At 37.4% G+C, this 22,248-nt stretch overlaps 1 protein-coding gene across 1 annotated transcript in view; it reads left to right on the top strand.

Annotated features, from left to right (window-relative positions):
• The window catches only part of LOC150087125 (dual specificity calcium/calmodulin-dependent 3',5'-cyclic nucleotide phosphodiesterase 1A-like), a 769,106-nt gene that overhangs the window by 54,132 nt on the left and 692,726 nt on the right, over positions 1–22,248 (top strand). The gene's annotated exons all lie outside the window — the stretch shown is intronic.

Below are 22,248 nucleotides of genomic sequence, written 5' to 3'. Positions count from 1 at the left end.
GAATTTATTGACGTCAACACTGGGTCAGGTAATACAGTTCTTTTAGAATGTTTATCTTGTCCTGTAGATTTTGTTGCTACAGAAAGTCTTGTATTCAATTCCATGACTCTCTAAAAAGACAGTGGTGTTGGCCGGAAACATCGTCTGCAGACTTTTCTGCTGAAGATTGAGACTTATAGGACCGGATGCAGATCTCACTCAGCATCCTTATTTTGCTGCGAAGATGCGAATATTGGTGATATGTGTGGCGAGTCTAGTGTGGGAGTGAGGAGTTTAGCCAGAGTCACAATATTATATTTGTTTAAAATTAGTTTCCATGATATCCACTCGAGGCTGATGGAAAGGATCTCTCTATAGATGGTAAATGCTCTGGTCAACGAGCAGTGTTCCATTAGTGGATCTGACTTCATTTGATCCACTGATGGAACGCGTTCCGCACACTATTCGTTCTGGGTCACATGTGCTTCTTTAAGGCCTTTCACTTAGTCTGCGATAGAACGTGTCCTGTGGGCTTAGGAAACAATAATGTTATTTGAGCCCTCCTTATATGCCTATTAACATACCAAGAGCCTCTGGGTCAGCGCAGATATTCCATTGGCGAGTGCTGTATTGAATTGCTTGGAACAGTGTGTTCATGTTATTGTATGCCTCCTTTACATGACTGTAATGGGCAATGGGGAAATTAAAGCTGTAAGGAGTCGATGAAGGGGCCCCAGTCAGATGTAATCTATACTTATTAAAATTACCTTAAAACTCTATTTCATTAAAACTCCATCTGGCCTATTACTTCCATGATATCCATAGCAGTAATAGACCACACCGTTTATTATAAAAATTGTCCTTAAAATAAATAAATCTTTGTTTATTTTTGGATGGTGAGACAGTTTAATGTTCTTCTTAACCAAGTGTTTATACCTTAGTCTCGAAGCGAGAATTTCAGCTTTATTTTTGGAGAGGGCTAGATCTGTAATGAGATCGTTCAGCTCATGTTGGTAAACATCTCCGAATCCGACGTCTCTGCTTCGATTGTGTACTGAGGATCGGCCAATCGCACCTTTATCGCATTCCATTTCTTCTTCTGACGAAGAATCTAATCCATGCTCTGTAGGTACCGGGATTGTTATACTGTCATCGTGATGGCTTGTTCCATCGCTGAATCCTGTTTCATATAAGCAATCTTGTGATTATTCTTCGCTCTGAATCCAGTTAAATTCACATTACTAAAGTAACAATCACATCGTGGTGTTTTCTCTCCTTCTGTATCATGGGTATGGAAAACGGCATGGACTTTTTCCTTTTGTTCAACCAGGCGCATAATGCATTCGAACAAATGATACAAATAACGCGTGATGCTCATGCCTTTTCTGGTCAACTAGAGCAGAAGAGCTGTTTTCCATCCTGTGGTTAATTGTGCTGCGTAACTTATTAAAGTGGTCCGCTAAACTTGACAATAAAACAGAAATGTTTTTTTTTTTTTTTTTCGCGCGGTAGACAACAATCTCACTAACAGTGATGGAAGATACCGCTATGTCTATAACAGCCTGAGTACAAAATAAGGTGGACAAAATAATGGAAACGCATGATAGAATTACAGATATGCACTAATAGTGTTGGACCGCCCTTTGCTGTTAAAACAGCTTGTATTCTACGGGGATTCAGATAAATTCAGATAAATCTTAAACTGTCTTAAGAGGAATATTGGATCATACCTCATGGAGAAACGTTTCAATCTCCTTGAGTGATGAAGGCGGAGGAATTCCGCTTCTCACTCCCCTTTCCAAATAAGTCCACAGTAACTCTATGACGTTTAAGTCTGGTGATAGTGCAGGCCATGGGAGATGCTTCTCTCCAGTTTAATGCGCCTAAAAGAAAGATTGAACACATTTGGCTGTGTGTATTGGAGTAGTAGTACCACCAAGTTCAGTACCATCTTGAAACATGGTATCGTTTGCTGGAAACAGTGTTTGCACGATGGGATGAATCTGGACACTAAGAATATTAAGGTAATTAGTGGCAGTAACTCACCCAATCAGCTTGATGATAGGACCTAAAGAATACGAAGATATTGCTGCCTAAACCATTGTTGATCCTCCTCCATAATGGTTGGCCCATGGGACAATGGGGATGATGCGCTTCCTTTCGAATTTTCGAAATATAAACTCTGCCTGATTTTGGAAAAGGTGTGAATGATAATTCGTCTGAAAATACAGCATGTTTCCAATCATCAAGTGTCCACTATTAGTGTGCTTACACCATTGCATCCTTTTTCTGGAACTACCATCAGTAACGAGTGGTTTAGCAATAGCAACTCTGCCATAAAGTTCTGCTTTGTGAAGTTCTCGCCGAGCTGTTTCCCTAGAAACTGAATTGCTGACGCTTACATTAAATTCTGCAGTTACTTTTGATGCACTAATTTTATATTTTTGGGCTACAATCCGTGGCAGTGCCATGATGAGATTCGGTTGCTCTGGATACATTAAACAAATCAGTAGTTTTAGTTACTGCTGCCCCTGCTAGACGTACGCCAACAATTTGACCTCTTTGGAATAAAGACAGGTTGATCATTTTCTTCATGTTCCTTTTTATATCCCTTCTAAATAAACATCAGCTTTTATCGTATTTCCAGCACAGTACTACCTGCAAGAAATAAAAAAAAGCATTTCTGCATGTTCATAAATACGTCATACTGTCATTACAAAAAGTACTAATTTTATATCAGTTGTTTCCATTATTTTGTTCATCCTTGTATACTGCGTATGCTAAATTTGATTACATATAATTGTATTTAAAAATATAATTATTAATATACGTATTTTTTCATGTATAGTTTAATATTTGTGGCCTCCACTTGCCCTCCACCCGAAATATAAAAGTGGTCCGTATCTGCAAAAAAGGTTGGGAAGCACTCACCCAAAGGAAAACCAAAGTATAACTGGTAAATTTACCGATCATCCGTCGTGATTGTACGCCGTTATGATTCAGTTAGGAAAGAGCTGTACACATAGAAAAAATTGTTGGAATGAATTTTACTCTTTTCAAGTATGACGTTGATATATTTCTTCTTGGATTTCTCCGTTGAATTAACCGTCATCCTAGAGAAATATTTTTTTTTGTTATATTTTAATTTTGTTCCTCCACTCGTTTCTGTCCTTCCAGTCCCCGTTCTTCAATTTCCTTTTTCCATAGTCGCCCTCATCCCTTCATCCATGTGCTTCTAGGCCTTCCTCGCTTTTCTCTTCTAGGTGTGTCCATTCCATTGCTTTTTTGGTAGCCACTCTTCCCTTCCCATAACATGTTCATACCATTCTAGTCTTTTCTGTTCTATTTTTTCTAATGATGTTTTTTGAACTTCCTTTGCTTTTCTTATATCTTCGTTCCTGACTCTTTCCAATTTAGATCTTCGGGCTGATCTTCTCCAAAAATCCATCTCGAGAGTTAATAATTTCTTCTTTTGCCTTTCCTTTATAGTCCAAACCTCAGATCCATATTATAGGATACTCTGAAAAACCGCGTTATATATTAATCGTTTGGTTTTTGGAAGAATATTATCGCTCCACAATACTGGGTTCAACATTCCCAAGACCTTTCTTCCCTCATTAATTCTTCTTGCAATCTCATCTTCAGATGAGCCGTCCATCTACATAATAGCTCCTAGATATTTAAGTTGCTTCATATTCTTTATCTGTGTCCACTAATATTCAAAATGTCCCCTGTTAAATTCATGTATTCCGTCTTACTGAAGTTTATTGTCAAACCCCATATTTTATATTGTTCCGGTAGCTTTCTACACATATAGTCATCTGCAAACAAAAGATTTGAAAGGTGAATGTTTTGATTCACACATAATCCTACTGATCTGCATCTTTGGAAATAAGCCTTCAGAATCACTTCCAGGTACAACTTGAATAAGGCGGGGGATAAACCTGTAGCAAGGCTTCTGTTGTTTAGAATTTCCTTGATATTTTTGACCCAACTTTAATGCAGCAAGTGTTATTTTTGTACATTTTTCTAATTATGTCGATCAGTGGTTGTCGTATTGACATTTTTTTCCATAGCATTCCACAGCATCTTTCTTGGCACATTATCGTAAGCTTTTTCCAAGTCAATAAACACTAATCCTAAACATTTTCCGTAATCTGCTGATCGTATATAGATGGCCAATACAAGGACGATCAGCTGTAAATCCACCCTGTTCAGTTGGACTTAAAACAGATTCCTCTGTAATTTGAGAATTTCTTCTATCCCCTTTATTCAACACAGAAGTGATGTATCTCAGTCTCATCTCTGATGGTATTTCTTCCCCTTTGCAAATTTTGTTAAACAGTCTCCTGAACAATGAGATGATCTTCTCTCCTCCGTTTTTAGTAATTCCATGTTCATTCCTCCAGGTCCAGGTGCCTTTCGGTTGTTTCTTTTTCTCCTGTCCAGGCAGTTTCAACTTCGTTATCTCTAAATTCTTCCCTGTACTCACTCAGTTGCTCTTCATAATACATATACCATTCTTCTAATTTTATTACATCCAGATTAGCCTTTTGCTTATGCGATTATCGCGAGCTCTTCAGCACCTTACACGCTGTTTTGAACCAGCAGATCTCTCACGCCTTACTTGCTGTTTACTTCCGCATGCCTTCTATTCCATGCCTTATTTTTTTTCTTTGTCAACTTTAGTCCTTACTTCTTTATTTTTCTCCATATAGATGCTCCAACGTTCGTCACTTTTAGAACTAAGCCACCTGAGGTATGCATCTTTTTTCCTTAATTAATTCTGAATTCATCCTGGTATTTGGTATCTTTTTATCCATTCTTCCCAATACTTCTCCGATCTTCGTTATTGTTGTTTTTAAGTGCTCATAAATGTCACTTGTATTCTTTCCATAACTGACATCTAATTCGTGGTTTAGTCTTCTTCTGTAGAGATCCGTAATACTCTCCTCCTTTAAGGATTCAAATGATTATATTAGGGTCACCCATAATTTAATACATCTGCCCGTATTTGTGTCTCTAAATTGTTGTGTTCTCTGGTCGATTTTCCTGTTTTGCTGCACGAAAAAAACTCCAGTTTTTTGGGAAAAATATCTTGCTGTCCACGCCTGAGACCGACTAACTTAGACACAGAGTGAAAAAAAGCCCATTAAAGTTCCTCGTGTCATCGACGGGATTCGAACCGGGGCATTTTCCACACGGTGTGGGGAGGACGATAATGGTACCACTGTGTTATCCTTTAAGACTTCTTTAAGGATTCAGTATTAAACCTGTTATCATCGTTTGTTCATTTTTGGGTTCGTAGTTGTTTCCTTTCTTTTCTTTTTTGGTAAATCCACGGGAACGCCAATGCAGCCTTCACCAGAAAATGATCAGACCCGCAGTTTGCATCTCTTTGTACCCTGTCATCTTTAATATGGATTGTACTTTCTTGCTTACAAATTACAAAGTCTATCATCGATTTCAGTTTCCTTGTTTCTTGTATCCATGTATACTTATGTATCTCTTGGTGTTGGAAAAAGTATTGCCAATCTTCAGTTTGAGCTGTTCACACAGCAGTTTCTCTCCATTGCCGTTCTTTTCAATTTCTTCAAATCTTTCTACGACTTTACTATCTTCAGCCTGTCCAACTCTTGAGTTCAGGTCCCCCGTCAAGAAGATTTCTCTTGAGGTTGGTATTTCTTCCATGACTCCTCTCAGTTCTCTCCAAAACCCTTTTTTACCTCTGTGGAGTGTAATTGGTAGGCATATACTCCAAAAATCGTGATTCCTCTTCCACAGTTTAAATTCGTTCGTTAATAATACTTTGTCAAAAATATTCTGATTTTTTTATGATTGAGTACGGAAACTCCCCCCTTGACTCTCCTATGTCTATCAACACTATTCCACAGATGGACATACTCTCCGATCATTTCCTCTCCCTTTCCTTTCTTCTTTGTTTCCGATAAAAAAAATCACGTCCATTCCTAATTCATTTGATTCCGATAAAAATTGATCTTTGGCTTGTTGATATATATTAGTAATTCACTGGATCTTACTTGAAACAATTTATATTAAAATTATTAAATTATGAAATAAAAAGGACATTGATCTATTCTAACAATTACATATATATGAATGTAATAATAATTATATTCATGCAGGAGCTCAGTATCAAGTGTTAATTTCACTCCCTTGATTATTTGCTGTTTTCATTCTCTTGTGTATGAAATGATATGAACATTTCATATTTTTCATTCTATAGTATGAACATACCTTAAGATAAAAACCTTAAAGTAACCATGGATACTGTATGATGTGATTGACTGTTCCATATTTTTTGTGAGATTTCACTTTGATAAAATATGGATGCGAACTTTCCTTGGATGCCTGTGATGTTTGGGGGTTGGGGGGTTGTTTCCCATTTTGGATCCTTAACAGAATGCATTGTTTAGTTTAATGCCACCCAGTGAAGCGAAGAACATTCTCAAATAAAAACACATTACTTCAGAGGGTGATGCTATCACCTGCGAAGCATTAAAACGACTCTTTTAGGTTGAGAGGTTTCATCTTTACTGTAGCTATGCGGACATGCCGAATACTTTCTCCTGGAAGTCCTTCTGAATTATTGATAATATTATCAATATTAGCAGTCGTTTGTCCGTAACCCTAATGCTCTACTCGGAGATAATGCGCTTAACTCAGCCAACACCGACAAGATGTTAAAGTTATTTCAGTCACGCCAGATAGAAAACTCCTGAATAAAAATTAAATATTTGATTTTCAATTTCAATTTCGTTCGTTAATAAGATTTAAGGCTCAACTCCTTAAGCCTCTCTTAGCGAATCTTAATATAAGTTGTACGATTTGTAACCACCTTGTGGACTGGATTTTATTGCTTGTTTTACTGCCACGTGCTGCATTTTGGTTAATTAATAATCGAAATTAAGAATATTAACCACTGATAAATTAATTAATCAGAAATTCAGTTAACGTAATCAGTGGCTGAATTCATATTTATAGTACAGTTTCATGTATTATCTGTTAAATCCTGCCCTGGAATTTTCTGTTTATTTCATCTTTATTGTAACACTAGTGGAAATTAATTATATAAATTATTATTGTACTGTTTCGGTCTCGGCACAAGGACCAGTGATTCCAGTCTACGAATAAAAGCGATAAATTGTATCCACGGCCCGCTTTAGGGCTGGCGAACAGGGGTCTCGGCCGATAAGTGATTGGGAGCGCCATGAACCTCCATTTTTTATGAAAAAAATTGTTATTTATTAAGCAATACTCGATGAGATTGTCGCACCGGCATGAAAGCTACTTTATATGTTATACAAACAAAAGAAGGTGTTTGAGTCGATTTACGGGGACGCTGGTATTAGGCATTACTAGCAAATCAGTTAATGGACGTCAAATTTCTAATTCTATTATTGTATGGTACAATATTTTATTTCATGTAAATATTGTGAGTAAGATGATGAAAAATTCCACAGTAGATATCACAACTGAACTTCTTAAGAGTTGTTTGGTGTATTGGTAACCATGGAAGACGATCATGTAAGACTTCCATGGTTACATATTTATGTAACCATGGAACCACAGACCAAAAGGTTTGTGCGAATTTACAAATCCATTCCGTTTACATCAGAATGATCTCCATCCTCACCAATAACGATCATTGTGATATAAATGGAATTAACCTGTGACGAGCTGAAAATTCTTCGTTTTGTTCTTCCTCCTGAGAACGATTTACTACGAAATACACTTCAGTGCATTCATGACAAGTATGAGCGGTACCTTCGAGATTGTACGGGTGACGCTAGGTATTTTGCTGACCTTTCCAGTAACGTTCCCCAGTGCCGAAAGAATTTTCTCAAAAATGAAACTAATTACAACCTACCATGGTCCACCATGACAAACGAGAAGCTCTCATCACTAGCGCTATTGTCAATCGAAAACGAGATTGCTAGTAAGCTTCGTTCGTGTTGCATTTTGCTGGGCCAATGGCTCGAAAAGAAACTTTTATTTAGTTTTTAAAACGAGTATATTGTGTTTTGTTTCTTCTCAGTTTTGCAGCAAAATTTTTAAGTGCTTATAAATATCACTTGTATCCATAACTGTCATCTAAATGATAATTTATCGTTTAAATTAAGATTTTTATAAATTGAAAATTCAATTTACAAACGAGTTTGGACTCCTGTTATTACGATCTTCAAAATTTATTTGGAAACGTCTCGATATTTAATGTCCAATACCGATATATTCGTGATGCAGAAAGTAAACCCAAGATTTAAGAATACTGTTTGAAGAGCGCTAAACCTTTTTTGCATTCTTCAAACGGTATCGGATTCACTTCCAGCTGGCTGAATTACGCTTTTCACCAAGATTTTGAAATCCTTACGGTGTCTGAGCTCTCTATACGTTTCAAAAATAAAGTTATTGGCTTTACTTTTATATTTGAAATGTTTATTTTGTAAATGCAGTTCACGATATTCATCTTGCAATTGGCAAAGCAGTTCTAACTTCGGAGTATAGTTTCGTTATACTCCAAGAATATTGAATTGTACAAGGACATTAAGAAAACATGAGGTAAACACATTATGTATATATAGTATCTGACTGTGTGGTATTTCTGATTAGTAATGAATACTTCGCGGCAGTCTCAGAGAGATTGCTTTCAGTTATTTCTTGTTAATTTGAATTATTTATAAATAACCCGGTAGAGGATTCGTCCAATCTCATCGGTACAGTTAATAAAATAAATCTGAATCTCTAATGAGATTTAGTTTATTAATTCAGGCTGAAAGTCTTACTTCATGATTAGAATTATGTTTAATAAGAGAGGAACAAGAAATAATCTTCTACAGGATTATCGAGAACTTGGAGAGGTGATCCGTTGAAAGAAATCATCACCTGAAAGTCCGCGCGTGCTCTCCACTTTGGAAATTTGCTTTTTTTTTTAATCAGATTCATGCGGATGAATTTCTTCTTTCGCAATACTGTTGAAATATGCATAGCAAACGTACGGGATGATTTATCTATACAAAGCCCACGGAACGCCCTGCATAATAGAGTAGATTCCCAGGTATTCAAAAAAAAAATTGGGACTTAGGTTAGTTCGGATAACTATTTTTTTTGCATATTAAAATGCAATCTATCTAGAGTATAAAAAGATAAGCAGGAAAAAAATTCTTGAGAGAAAATTACAGTAAGTTGTGTTTATTATTTGCTCATTATAAACGTGTTCTGTGTGCTCACACAACTTTAAAATAATTGCGAATATTTTAATGCTTGAAAGATGTCAGGCTTTTTTGTCCTCTGCAGTATTTTGTATTTTATTCAAACATATCAATTCGTTCTCATTCAATTCTTGAGATTCGACTCCATCTAGTAGCTACAGTAGTGCTCAAAAAATTGCATCACCTCATTTTTTCAGCTTGCCTTACACTGGCAGATAATCTTTTAGAAATAGGTGAAAGAACGTAAATAAGTAATAATAATACATATATGAAACTATTACTTGCAGAAAAATTTACTTTTATGCTTATGGGTAAATATACAATGAAACAGACCTCTATAGCCGAGTGGTCAGGAGTGGGAGTGCAATAACACACTCTCTTTGAGTAAACCGGGGTTCAAACCCCTGACTGTTAAATACAGTCAGTCTGCCAACCTGCATTGAACCAGCATGGTGCTTATGGTTCGTATAATAACAAAAATTCTAACAAGAAATGATTTTCTTTCCTTGCTTTTCTGATACTAGAAGGACATCATCGTTGTATAATCAAAATATACAACAAAATGCACACTAATATTTGGCGGGGAGCATTGTCAAGGCCAAGTTAAGTTCATTTGCCATATCCAAGAATTTCATTACTTAATACAGCATATCCCCTCCCCAGCTTTCCTTTTACTTAATTAATCATGAATTGTCAAACTAAAAGAACAAAGTTATTTGCGAAAATATATAAACATCCGAGACACCTCCTCGTTATATAAACCTCCTCGTTCATTTCACAAATATACATGGTCTCAGTTCCAATCTCAATAATGCTCATTTCCACTTATAGTCTGCCATACCCCATGACAGAATCTGACAGAATCCCAATCTTCCTGACAGAATCTCAATTAACAGTTGATTCAACCACTGTCCATCTCAGTTGTCCAAATTATTCCCTGTGTAATTTCTCTCACTTCAAAGGCCGTGTTTTTACTCGTGCATATGTTCGTTCTGATATTCCCTGCAAAAACTTAGTAATTTGGAATCTCCTCTTTTCGATCTTCTTTGGCTTAAAATCTCTATACTACATTCTGTTTGTTTGTTTGTTATTTGGTTTTTAGGAGCATTAGCAACTAAGGCCATATTGCTCCGGGATATGCGGTGGTGATTCCCTGAATGACCTTTCCGCATCCTCCATATTTGGTGGTGACAGGCTCGAACCCCGGTCTAATCAAGAAGCGTGTGCTACGCACTGCTGCTCCTTCCCACCTGGCTACGGAGGCGCCTACTACATTCTGTCAAATTCATCTATTGCCGCTATAATCAAAGGGTTCCAATAATCTCTTGGAACTCTTTGACTTTCTCTCTTTGAAACTTGAATTTCTCCAATCGAACTTTCCTAACAGTGTGGTAATTTTCCTTGATGATTTTAATGTTCACATATACAGATGACTTCCGTTTCTAGTCACACGTACCCAACTGGTCAAGATGCTGAGGCTTTTGCAACTACAAATGACCTTGCACAGATTGTTCATTTACACACCAGAATACCAGAAAATCCTAACCGCGCAGCCAACATGCTTGATCTTTTCTCACAAGCAACTCTTCTAAATACACGGTAGAGGTGAGTTGTCTTATAAGTAGCCCAGATCAAAACTTGGTGATGGTCACTTCTTCAGTGGAATTTTTTTCTCGTGGCCATTCTCAACTTCGTGTTGTGTGGTATTACAAAAATGCAAAATGGGTGCTCTTCGAGATTTTGTTTCCCTTTTCCTTGGTCGAATTACTGTTTCAGATCTTCTGTTATCACTGTTTGCTTAGATCGTCTCAGTAAAATTATTCTTGTAGGGATGAGATCCTTTATTCCGCATTTCACCTTAAAATTGTCGCGCTTTATCTAAACCTTGGTTTTCCAATGAATGTGCTAAAGCTGTTCAAGATAAGAATGTTGAATATCGCAGTTGGCTTGTATCCAAATCCTCAGGTTCATTTTATGCATACACCAAAGCTCGCACCAATTATAAAGCAGTTATTATTCAGTCCATTTCGATCAAACTAAGAGTAGAAAACTTGCTTCTTGGCCAAGATAGAAGTTTCTGGTCTCTTGCCAAAACCATTGGCCTCAACTTTTGTCCATTTCTATTCCCACCTCAGTCAAAACCTGATCGTTCTGTTGCCATTTCAGCCAAGGTTAAAACTGACCTGTATCCTATTTTTTTTTCTAACTCATGCATTGATGGCCTTGTTAAACTACCCCACCATTCCAATTACTCTCCATTAAATACCTCTGTGACTTTCGGTCAAAAGGATGTCAGAATCTTGAACAGTCTTGATGCTAAGAAAGCTGCCAAGTCCTGATCTCCGCTTGTTCTCAAAATCCGTGCTCCTGAGCCTCCTGTTCTGTGTCGCCTTTTAACTTTTTTGTTTCAAATATGTTTTACCTTATACTAGGAAATTTTTTCATATCTAGCCAGATCCTAAAATGGGTGAGAAATTACGCCAATTAAATTAATGTCCCATTGCAGTTACATCTACTCTTTCTAAAGTAATGGAGAAATCAATTAACCACCAACTCTTGAACTATCAAGAAACCTCTCATCTGATCAATGAGAGCCATTATGGATTCCGTCAGTGTCGATCCACTGGTGATATTCTGGCTTATGTTACCTATATATGGACAAATTCAGTGGAAAAGTTTGGTGAAACTCAAGCAAAAAGGTGAAACTCTTGATATTTCAAAGACTTTTTTTCGATCGTGTTTGGCATAAACGTCTAAATAAGCGTCCCTCCTTGTGGTTTGCCAACAGTTTTTTTTTTTGTAATTGGATATCCTGTTTTCTCTCGGACCGTTCACTGCGGGTAATGGTAGATGTCTCGCTGTCTTCTAATTTCTCTGCTAATGCTGGTGTTCACCATGGGTCGGTTCCCACTCATTTCCTCTTGTATATTAATGACTTTCTTCCACTGACGAAAGCAGTTAGTTTAGTTTTTCTGATGATAAAATTTTCATTCTGTCCTCCCCAGAAGTTCTGCAAATGTTCCGTTAATTTTTTTTATTAATGTATCTAATTTGTGCACGTGTATTATTGTGTTTGAAGATATTAAGTTTCCATAGATTAGAGTTTCAAAAAGGGTTCCATAGCCCAAAAAGGTTTATAAACCCTGTTCTCTCGGAGTATGTGTGTGTGTGTTTACAAATCAGTTTGCATGTTTTTTTAGATTGGAAAACTAAATTCATTTAACGATGGGATGCTAACTCCTTCCACCTTAGAGCTGCTAACTGCAGCTTCAGAAGCGTTTATGAGTTTCCAAATGAGTGACAAAAAATGCCCAGTAATCACTGCTTTGAAGATAGCTGTAAGTTGTAAATAATTGTTTTTCCATGGGGCGATTAACAGGTTGACAAAGGGTCAATCCTTTATTATCTATATATATATATATATCAATAAATCATAATCATCCCTTTTTAATCATAAATCATAATTAATCATCCCTTTTTAATTATGATCATCCCAATAAATCATAATCATACAGAAATAAAAACCATTTTTTTTCTGTATTCAGTAATAACTATTCTAAGGCGTCTTCATGAGCAATACAAAATGAAGACACTTCTCCTCCTCCGTGATAATTTTAGCGTACAGAAACGTCTGGGCATCAGTGCAACATTCTTCGCTAGCGATTTCAGTGACCCCATGAAACCTACAAATAGAAGAGTAATCTGTCTGGTTTTTTGTAGTTGTAGCTGGGAGAAAAACAAAACATCAGGCGGCTCAAGGTCACTCACCAGCTCTTCCATAACGTTGGTACGAAGTGGGGAGACGTGGGTGATCTTGTGCTGGCTGCTGTTAGATTGTTTAACGTTGATAACAACTAGTTTTGACGATTCAGCAAATATAAATAAATACCCATTCCATAAATTCCTTATTGAGATGGCTAATTTGAAATTAATTTTGTTTAGATTTCTAATGCGATATTACAGAATTATTTAGGCTTCTTAAATTAATGTTTGTACGAGTTAGCTGGTACAAACATTCATTTAAAGGTGGACTTTTTTTTCCAGACCTTAAGAGTCGTAGGCGAACATGTCTTGTGGATTATCTGTCTTGTTAGTCTGTGCGGACTGTTGAAAAAACGTTAGCGCTATATTACAAGGCGGTATTTTTGCTAATAATATCATATGCAGCAATCGTATAATTCCCATGGGTAACTCACGTGAAAGTAAAGGCTAAATTATTATCAATACAGCGCATTATGATTCTGGCAACCCATAAATTTTGTAGGACAATGGAATTCCACAAATGCATTGCAAGTTATTTCTGGATGCATTCCTTTAGACCTATAAGTGGCGTTCAGGGATTTCGTATTTAAAGAAAGGTCAGCCAGTTAATATCTTTAACGCTGAAAGAAACCCTCTTTTGGATATAAAACAAGAGAAGGCAAACCTATGGTCAAAATTTATTACAGTTTGGAAGAACAGATGGTAGATTCTAGGTGTTTTATACAGGATGCTTTATTTGCTGATAACGAAGAAATAAAGAAATGGTTTTATCCATCAATGGCAACCTCATTTATATTAACAGGACATGGGTCGCCGAAGGATGATAGGCTATGTAGTTTAGGACTCGAAAGTGATTCCTGTTGCACTTGTGGTGACAGGGAGGACTGGAAACATGTACTGCTTTCATGCCCTTTGTACCAAGATCTAAGACTGCAGCTATTTCAATAAACTCAACCCATTAAAGAGAACAATGTACGTTTTGGTGCAAGACGTCAATAACTTTAAGGCTTTTCAATGGTTTTCCAACCGGATATTCAAAAGAAGAGTCGTTATTTTGAGCAATATTGTACGATGAACTTAGAAGGGTTCATGGAATTTTGTATCATATGCATGTATTATATTATGTAATATTTACAATAGGAACTTGTGTAAATAATGCTTCCAAGATTGGGAGACAATTGATTTTATTATTTGTATGGATTGCACATACATCTATATATTTATTTGTACTTATTATAATCTGTTATCATGGTCCATTCTGTTAACTAATCTGTTAATCAATCTGTTATCATGGTCCATTCTGTTAACTAATCTGTTAATCAATCTGTTACCATGTCCAATCTGTCCAATCTGATCAAGATAACAGATTGTTATCTTGATCCAGGTTAATGAAGTCTATTTTGGTCCATGGTATATACTGTGGTGACTGCCAGCTTTGGGACATGGCAGCTTATGCCTCTTGAGAAGTTAGAAATGGTACTTCCTTGGATTAGGAATTACTTAAATATAGACTGCGGTACCACCACTAGTCTCTCTCTCCTTTTTTTTTTTTCTAAATACCGATGGACGAAAAAGATTCCTCAAGCTGTCCAACCGAGCTGGAAAAAAGGATACTAGTGGTGGTACCTCAGTCTATATTTAAGTAATTCCTAACCCAGGGAAGTACCATTTATAACTTCTAAAGCTGAGGAATCTTTTTCGTCCATTGGTATATTTTTATTATTTTAGGGTTGCCCGTAATTTGAATACACTAACCCGCATTTGTGTCTGTAAATTGCGTGTGTTCTATGGTCGACTTGCCTGTTTTGCTGGACGAAAAAAACCCCAGTTTCTGGGGAAAAATCCTTGCTATCTACGCCTGAAACCGACTAAGTCAGCCACAGAGTGAAAAAAGCCCATTAAAGTTCCTCGCATCATCGACGGGATTCGAACCCGTGCCTTTTCCACCTGGTGTGGAGAGGACTGTGACGATCCCACTGTGCTAGCACGCAGACTCGTCCATTGGTATTTTTACATTTTTTACATTTATTTATACACACAATTCTATATACATTCTCAAGATTTATATACATCCATTTATATATACATGATACAAGATTTATATACAATTTATATACATTCTCACATATATATCCATTCGCGACATGTATACAGATAAAGTGTATTTGTAAGTTATTAGCGGCTTCCAGGGTTTCCCCTATATCCGCCGTTTGTTAGGCTTTTTGCCAAGTTGCCGGCTTAGAAAAGAACTTAAAAGAGCATCAAAATTTCACGTATATATTTAACACAAAACAAACAAAAAAAAAAAAAAAAAAAAAAAAAATGCATCTGATAGATGAAATATGTAATTAGGTGTGCATTAGTGTTGTGTTTGCGTTGTGTGTTAGCCGGCACCTGGCATTTAGCAGTAGGGGGCTGTGGCAGGTTTGTGTCACAGCCCCTCACTCCCATCCCTAGCCACATGGAGGCAGCCAGGATCTACTGTATCTTAAGAGGACACGGACTGATCCGGTCCTGTGGTTAAGTTCGTCCATTGGTATAGCACTTCCTCCGATGAACGTCTTATTGGTGAGCTATGCACTAGACAGTAGAGCAAGGCCCAGGCCCACATGCCTAGGGACAGGCGCCGGGAAGCGACTGTCCATGTGGCATTCGTTTCTTGACAGCGAAATGACCTGAAACTATCAGGCCTGTAGACAATAGTACTGTTTTGCACACAGAATTCTCAAGGTAGAGTTGGACTTGTCTAGTGGCCACCCAAAACAAGAACACATACACACATATTACATGTCAAATAACATCATATAATTATGATGAGAATGTCAGTGTATATAAATCTTGTATTTTAAGTGAAATTCTTGAGAAGGTATATAAAATTGTGGGTATAAATAAATGAATGTTGGAAAAGACGTTGGAAAAGATTGTGGTAATTGCTTTGTATTTGAACATTTGTGGAAATACAAAGCAATTACTGCTGTGCTGGTAGCATATATACCAAATTTTTACTATTTTTAAAATAATTAATCACTGTTGATGCTTTCTTGGGTGTCATGTATGTCATGTACAGCATCCGCCCGATTTCTCGCATGATTTAGTTCATGGTCTAACCTTTGAATATTCATATAAATTCCATTCGTAATCGAGATACTTGTTGCCATTACAGAAATATACATTTCCATCGTCTTCTTTCCCCAAGGCAGAAAAGCTTCCCCGAATGCATTTTCATAAATTATATGAGCATCGCCCAAGAAAAATAACTGATTGTTTGCTCAATTACCTATTATATGTAATTCTGGATGACCCATCGTAAATAGCAGGTAAACTCGGCATATTATAGCACAACTGCATCGCTAAAAATGGAAGAACAAAACTGCTATAGTCTTATATGATGTTGTCATGCCGACAGAGTGGAAAGTATTGTAAATTATTATTTTTCAAGATATTCTACCTCTTCACTTGAAACCATTATTATTATTTACTAGAGTGTACAGAAACTTAAAAAATATTACTTTTGAAATATAACATATTGAAGAAAGTGAAAAATGAATGCAATGGTCGATACTTGGACCATTGAGAATGTTTTATTTTCAATATAAATGATGACTTCACATTCTCAATATAAATTCTCATATAAATGGTGACTTTTCAGCCCCCGTGTACTAGTTTTAATTCAGATCCACTTTTATAGGCGCCTCCTTCACCTTTCAGTAAATTGTGCAGTGAAGATCAATATTATTATTTTCCCTTCCAAATAAAGTAGTTATTCATTTTCCTTCTGAATTCAGACTCGCAAGTAGGCTGGGAGATTTACATTGATATTTGACTTGCTAATGGCTGAAAACGAAAAATATTTTCGTACTCTGAGGAGTATCCCAACTAGATGTAAATTCGTGTTTTTTAGCCCACCGACTGGTAAGTTGATATGAGAATAAGCAAATCGTAACACGCACTATGGAGCACCGTTTTTGGTGGCTGTGTAAATCCCCTCTGGAATGTAACATAAAATTTATACAAAAAGTATCGTTGAATTTCGAATCAGGATCAGTGAAATTACTTTTCTTGAAATAGCTGAAAGCTAAAAACCTTTGTGATAAAAGACAAGCTACACGGGAACTATGTGAAGCTTTGTTTTATTATGTTAGAAAATAACAGTTTTGGCAAAAGAAACTAGACCCGGTTATTCTTTTCATATGAAAGTCCATAACTTGATCAAGATGTGATGATGCCAATGGGCAGCGTGCAGTTAATAAAGAAGTTGCGTCAATTCTCTGATACTTTGAAGGTAATAAATTGATACCGCAAGTAATATAAATTTCTTATTGACGGCATATCTTTGTTTCAGCAATGAAAAGCACTCGAATTACTGGCTTTGCAGGCTCAGGCTAAGAACTTTGAATGTTTCTTGACCTGACGCATCGCGGTGGCTCCAGTAACACGTGGCATATAATTATCTCGATAATCTGAACAGCCAGTCAAATTCTACTGCAGATGGTTGGCAGGTCGAAATTTCAGTGAAAATGATTGGAGCTTCTGAATATGAGGAGGCATACTTGGTAGCTCCAAAGAGTAGAGAAAATCTGTTGCGTAGCTAACTTCTTCATTGGTATGGTATTAGTATAATACTGTACAGTACTAGGCAATTAAGAAAGCTGGAGTCTCAGGTATTTCCCGCCTCATTTGTAGTGCGGCGATGTCTTTTTGGCAAAGCAATTAGTGTCTTGGAAGTGATCCGCAACGTTTCGAAATACTCCTTTCGGTTTGTGAAGCCTTGCTTTTGTTCCAACGGTTTCCATTGAAATAATTCCATTTTGAGGAGCAGATGCAACGGATACACGTTCTAGTTTGAACAGGCTATCGGTAAACTCTCCAGAAAATGCAACACATGTTATATGCACTCGCTCAGGCTGTGTTTCTGAATTTGTACCGAATGGTTGAAGCTTTGAGACAGGGCTGTAGTTAGCAGCTTTGGTTAAACGTAGAATAAGTGGAAGTATTTGGCGAGAGTCGCCAGAGGCTTTGCAGTGGTGTGACAGCAGCCTCTTAAGCAGCTTTATGCGACATCGTGCAGTTGTCCCAGACGATGAATTGGCGCTCATGCAATACGTTTGCTTGCTTGCTAGTGCCCCTGAAAATATTGCTGGTCGACGCTTATACTTGCCAGATTAAAGTAAACTTGGAGACAAAATAAACCGTTTTCCTTCCTCTTACTAGTTTGGAAGTCGAACGTGACAGTATAATGGTTTTACTACTTGTCTTTCTTTTGGGGGAGATCTGGGTTTCGCCGTTCCGTCGAAGACTGGAGGAATTTCTGAAGTGCTCTTTAGTCGAGGCTGCAGTTAGCCGATCTCATGCTGAGGAATTAGTTTTTCCTGTCAGTTATTCCGGGTTTTTCAGCCTAAAGACTCACAAATCGGTCTGCTAACACACACTTCTACCGACACAATACACACATACGGATATGGAGACGATCCAGATTTTACCTAAGGGATGGCGGGTCCTTAGGATGTCAAATAGTTCTTCCAGTGGCATAAATCCCAGATGTTTAAGGAGCTATATGGCCTGTCATCATCTTTGTTGTGATGCAGTCTTTTTCTGTAGGTTTTATGGTGTAACCTGTTATACTCTAGGTTCTGTGCCAACTCTGTGGTTCGGATTTCAGGTAGACGCTGGTGCTTGACTTTCGGCCATTTCAGAAGCAGACGTTGCTTTGCATTCCATCACAGGTGGCTAAATCTTCGATGAATAGACTGCAATTGGACATTATTATTATTATCATCATCTTTATTTTCTCCTAAGAGACACCCGCTTACGGCTATTAACCAGGGGGGGTGCACATTCATATATACAAATATAAGTTATATACATAATTATCCATTTATAATTTATACATATCATCGTCTTAATAAATTATACAAATTATACATTGTCTAATTAATTATATTATACATATCATTGCCTTATTTTTACATGACGGGCAGATAGAAAGAGAGCATAAGCATAATTTGCAATTTTACAAGGAATTAGAGAATGTTCACATCTACAGCACTATTTACAGCGAGATAACAGAAAGATAAGACGTATAATGTAAACATAACAGGATCACCAATACGAAGCAGTAACAGTCCCAACCAGTTCATTCTTCATTTCCAGCATTCTGTTTTGTTTTCATCTGTGGACTTCGCTCAACATTTATAGGTGGAGTAATGCATTTGGAAACATTTCAGTCCTGTACCTCTTCTCTGTGCAAAGCTTTTCTGGGTCTGCTTGAAGATCGTTGTAGATCTTAATGGTGTTAGAAGGAAAAAATTGCCGAAGGCTTCCCAGCTGCGTGAGCGCGCTACTGATTGGAGGAGATGGTGTTCTATTCGCCCATCTTTGAGTCATGCGGGGCCGAGTCAGCAGGTAGTCAGTTTTCGGCCAGTCGAGTCTCCCGGTGAGCAGTTTTGCAAGCGTGAGCATGTTCTTGGTGACAATTATGTGAGACCAAGGCGTGTCCAATTTGGCATATAAAACAGCCCTTGAGATTGTAAATGGCTGCGTAGTGATCCTGTTTAACCATCTCAGCGTCCAGTACTCTAAACCTAGGAAAGCCATGATTTATGTTAGCATCTCGGGCAGAAGACCAAATCTGAGATGCGTAGAGGGATGGGGATGACGCATCTTAAAATATATTGTTTAACAAGATCAGAGTTCCTGATACCTACCAGTTCTTGTCTGCAGGTCCATAGCGCTGCGTAAGTTTTCTTCTTTACATGTCCGAAATGGGGGGGGGGATGAAAGTTAAGATTGGGAACAGATATTACTCCCAGACCCTTGAGTTGAGCCACTTGAAGAATGACAACGTTTTGAGAGACGGTTGTATCTGTGAAGGTTGGTTTTTGAGGAGAAAACTATGATGGTAGATTTGTCAGGTTTGATAGTCAGCGAAATTTGTATCAGGTAATCAGAGAAGTTGAGGATTTTTTTATTCTGTTGGTAACAAATTGGACGATCATGTGTAGGACTGACAGTAATCATAAATGTGATGTTATCGGCATAACTGATGACATCAATTGATTATGAATACAATCGTTAATCGTATTTAGTAGTCACGAGTATTTGAGCCATCGTCCACTCAAAGCGCGTGTGCTTCTGCACCCCCGCTCCTGACCACTGGAATACGTCGGTCGTTTTTTTTTTTAAATATTCACATGATGACTGCACGGTCATGAAAATTTAACAATGTTTGTTTACCGCTGCATTGCTTTCGCTCACTGTTATTTATTTTATTGACATTAACTTCGAAATATTTGTGTGTGCTTTTTTTTCTTCCTTTTTTTGTTATAAAATTCAGCGCATGTTTAATTTAATTTATTCTCTCTATCTCTCGTGAGACTATACTCTGCTTGTATTACAATAAAGTGGAAGTTTGTTCATTTCGTGATGTACTTGTGTTACATTGACAATTACAAATTGCGATAGTTTGGCTGTGTTGTTTGGTAAGACATTTAGAGCTTTCTCATTGACGTTTGATAATTACGTGCTAATTGTAACACAAGTTGTACACTTTGAGCACATTACTTAACCTGACAGCGGGAATATTAACGCTGTTCCTTTAGAGGCCACAATACGGTGGGGATAAGCAGGCACATGACCAATCTACATTAGAACTTGACTGAGAATTATCCACGATGGACAGTGTCAAAAAACAAAAAACCGGCTAATTACTTGAGAACGTTGATACAAATAAGTGGTTATTCGTCGGGCAAGCCCTGGATTCGAGGGATGTGGACTTCTCAGCATTTACCAGGCATACAATTAACTGTGTCTATGATGGAAACAGCTCACATGTATCTTACTCCTTCAGACCGCTAAAGGTATTAGTCGCTGTTGGGCGCACGCCCTTAATTACTTGCTGCTACGTCAGATGACGTTGCTAACTTCGAGACCTCGTTAGATTCCTAATGAAATCTTTGCATAATTTACACGTTGCTTGTATTTGCTGGCAACAAATCTGTAGGGGCCAGCCTGCCTAATTAACCTTAGATTAGGAAATATGATGGGAAATCTTGTGTTCCTCGTCTCGTAATAAGCGAAATTGAACGGAACGAGAACGTAGAAAGGAGATTATTAATCCAAATGTTCGGTAGAGTCTTGCCAATATTATTAGCATTATATTAGTAGAATCTTACTAATCATTCTTGAAGTTGCTAAATTTCAGGAAATGAGAGTAAGAAAATATGAACATCTTAACCTTAGGCGCCATAAAATCGTAAACTAGTCATAAAGTTTAGACCACCCACACAGGGAGGCTTCAGAAATCCGAGATAACAAATGTGTTAGAACTTTAAAACAATATTTTAAAGGTCTAAAATATTTATTTTCCAGAACTTACGAGATACTGTAAGATTCCGAATTCTCCTTGTCGTGACAATCCAGGTGAGGGTATGGAGTTCTGCCTACCAGATGTGATATCGGCTTTGTAAGCAGCTTAGCGTCAGCCTCCTTGTCGAGCTTTCGGTGCCCCGAGTAAAATCGTGTTTGTACCATTTGCGATTCCTCTGTTTTAATAGGATGACACATATGACAGAACAACGAGTTCTCATCAAGATCTATTACAAACTTGGAAAAATTGCTTCCGAAACAAAGCAAGTGCTGCTTTGGAGAACAAAGAATCGGTAGAACGCGGACTTCTGAGTGGCTTGCGAAATTCAAGAATGGGTTGATCTTCGTTGAAGATGCAGAATGTATGGAACGTCCATCCACGGCAAGATCAGTTGAAAATGTTGCAAAAGTTAGCGAGCTAATTCACCATCCATAAACTGGCGGAAAAGCTGGGACTCTTGAAACTTGAAAGCTGGGACTTATGAAACTTGCTAAGTCATTTTGACCGAAAAAATTGAACGTGTGACGGATTGCTGAGAAATTTTGACCAAATGTACTGAACAACATGCCCCTCTTCCTCCACGTTCTTCACTACTTAGATCTAATTTAAGCTCAAGTTGGAGGAGATTTAATGACATTTTGAAGATTTGGGATAGTTGGTAAGGGAAGCAATTTTTTGTAGTGTAATTTGGAAACTTTTGGGTAGCACCTCGTATTTATTTTATTTTCGATCTTGGCCTTTCATTTTTTTAGAAAAGGAAGGGAAACTGGTTATATAAAGAACGCTCTAGTTGTCACTTTATACTTTTGTAAAAATTAGCCCTTGAAGTACACGAATGACCGATGCCGTGCGGCCTATATTAATAATGCTGCATGCTAACTGATATGTGAAGCACACCCAGCCAGATGATGA

This window comes from Mastigoproctus giganteus, chromosome 4, assembly GCF_048544385.1.
Source record: "Mastigoproctus giganteus isolate SK-2022 chromosome 4, ASM4854438v1, whole genome shotgun sequence".
NCBI classification, from domain to species: Eukaryota; Metazoa; Arthropoda; class Arachnida; order Uropygi; family Thelyphonidae; genus Mastigoproctus; species Mastigoproctus giganteus.
The sequence above is the reverse complement of the archived record's forward strand: the minus strand, read 5'-3'. Positions and strand labels throughout refer to the sequence as shown.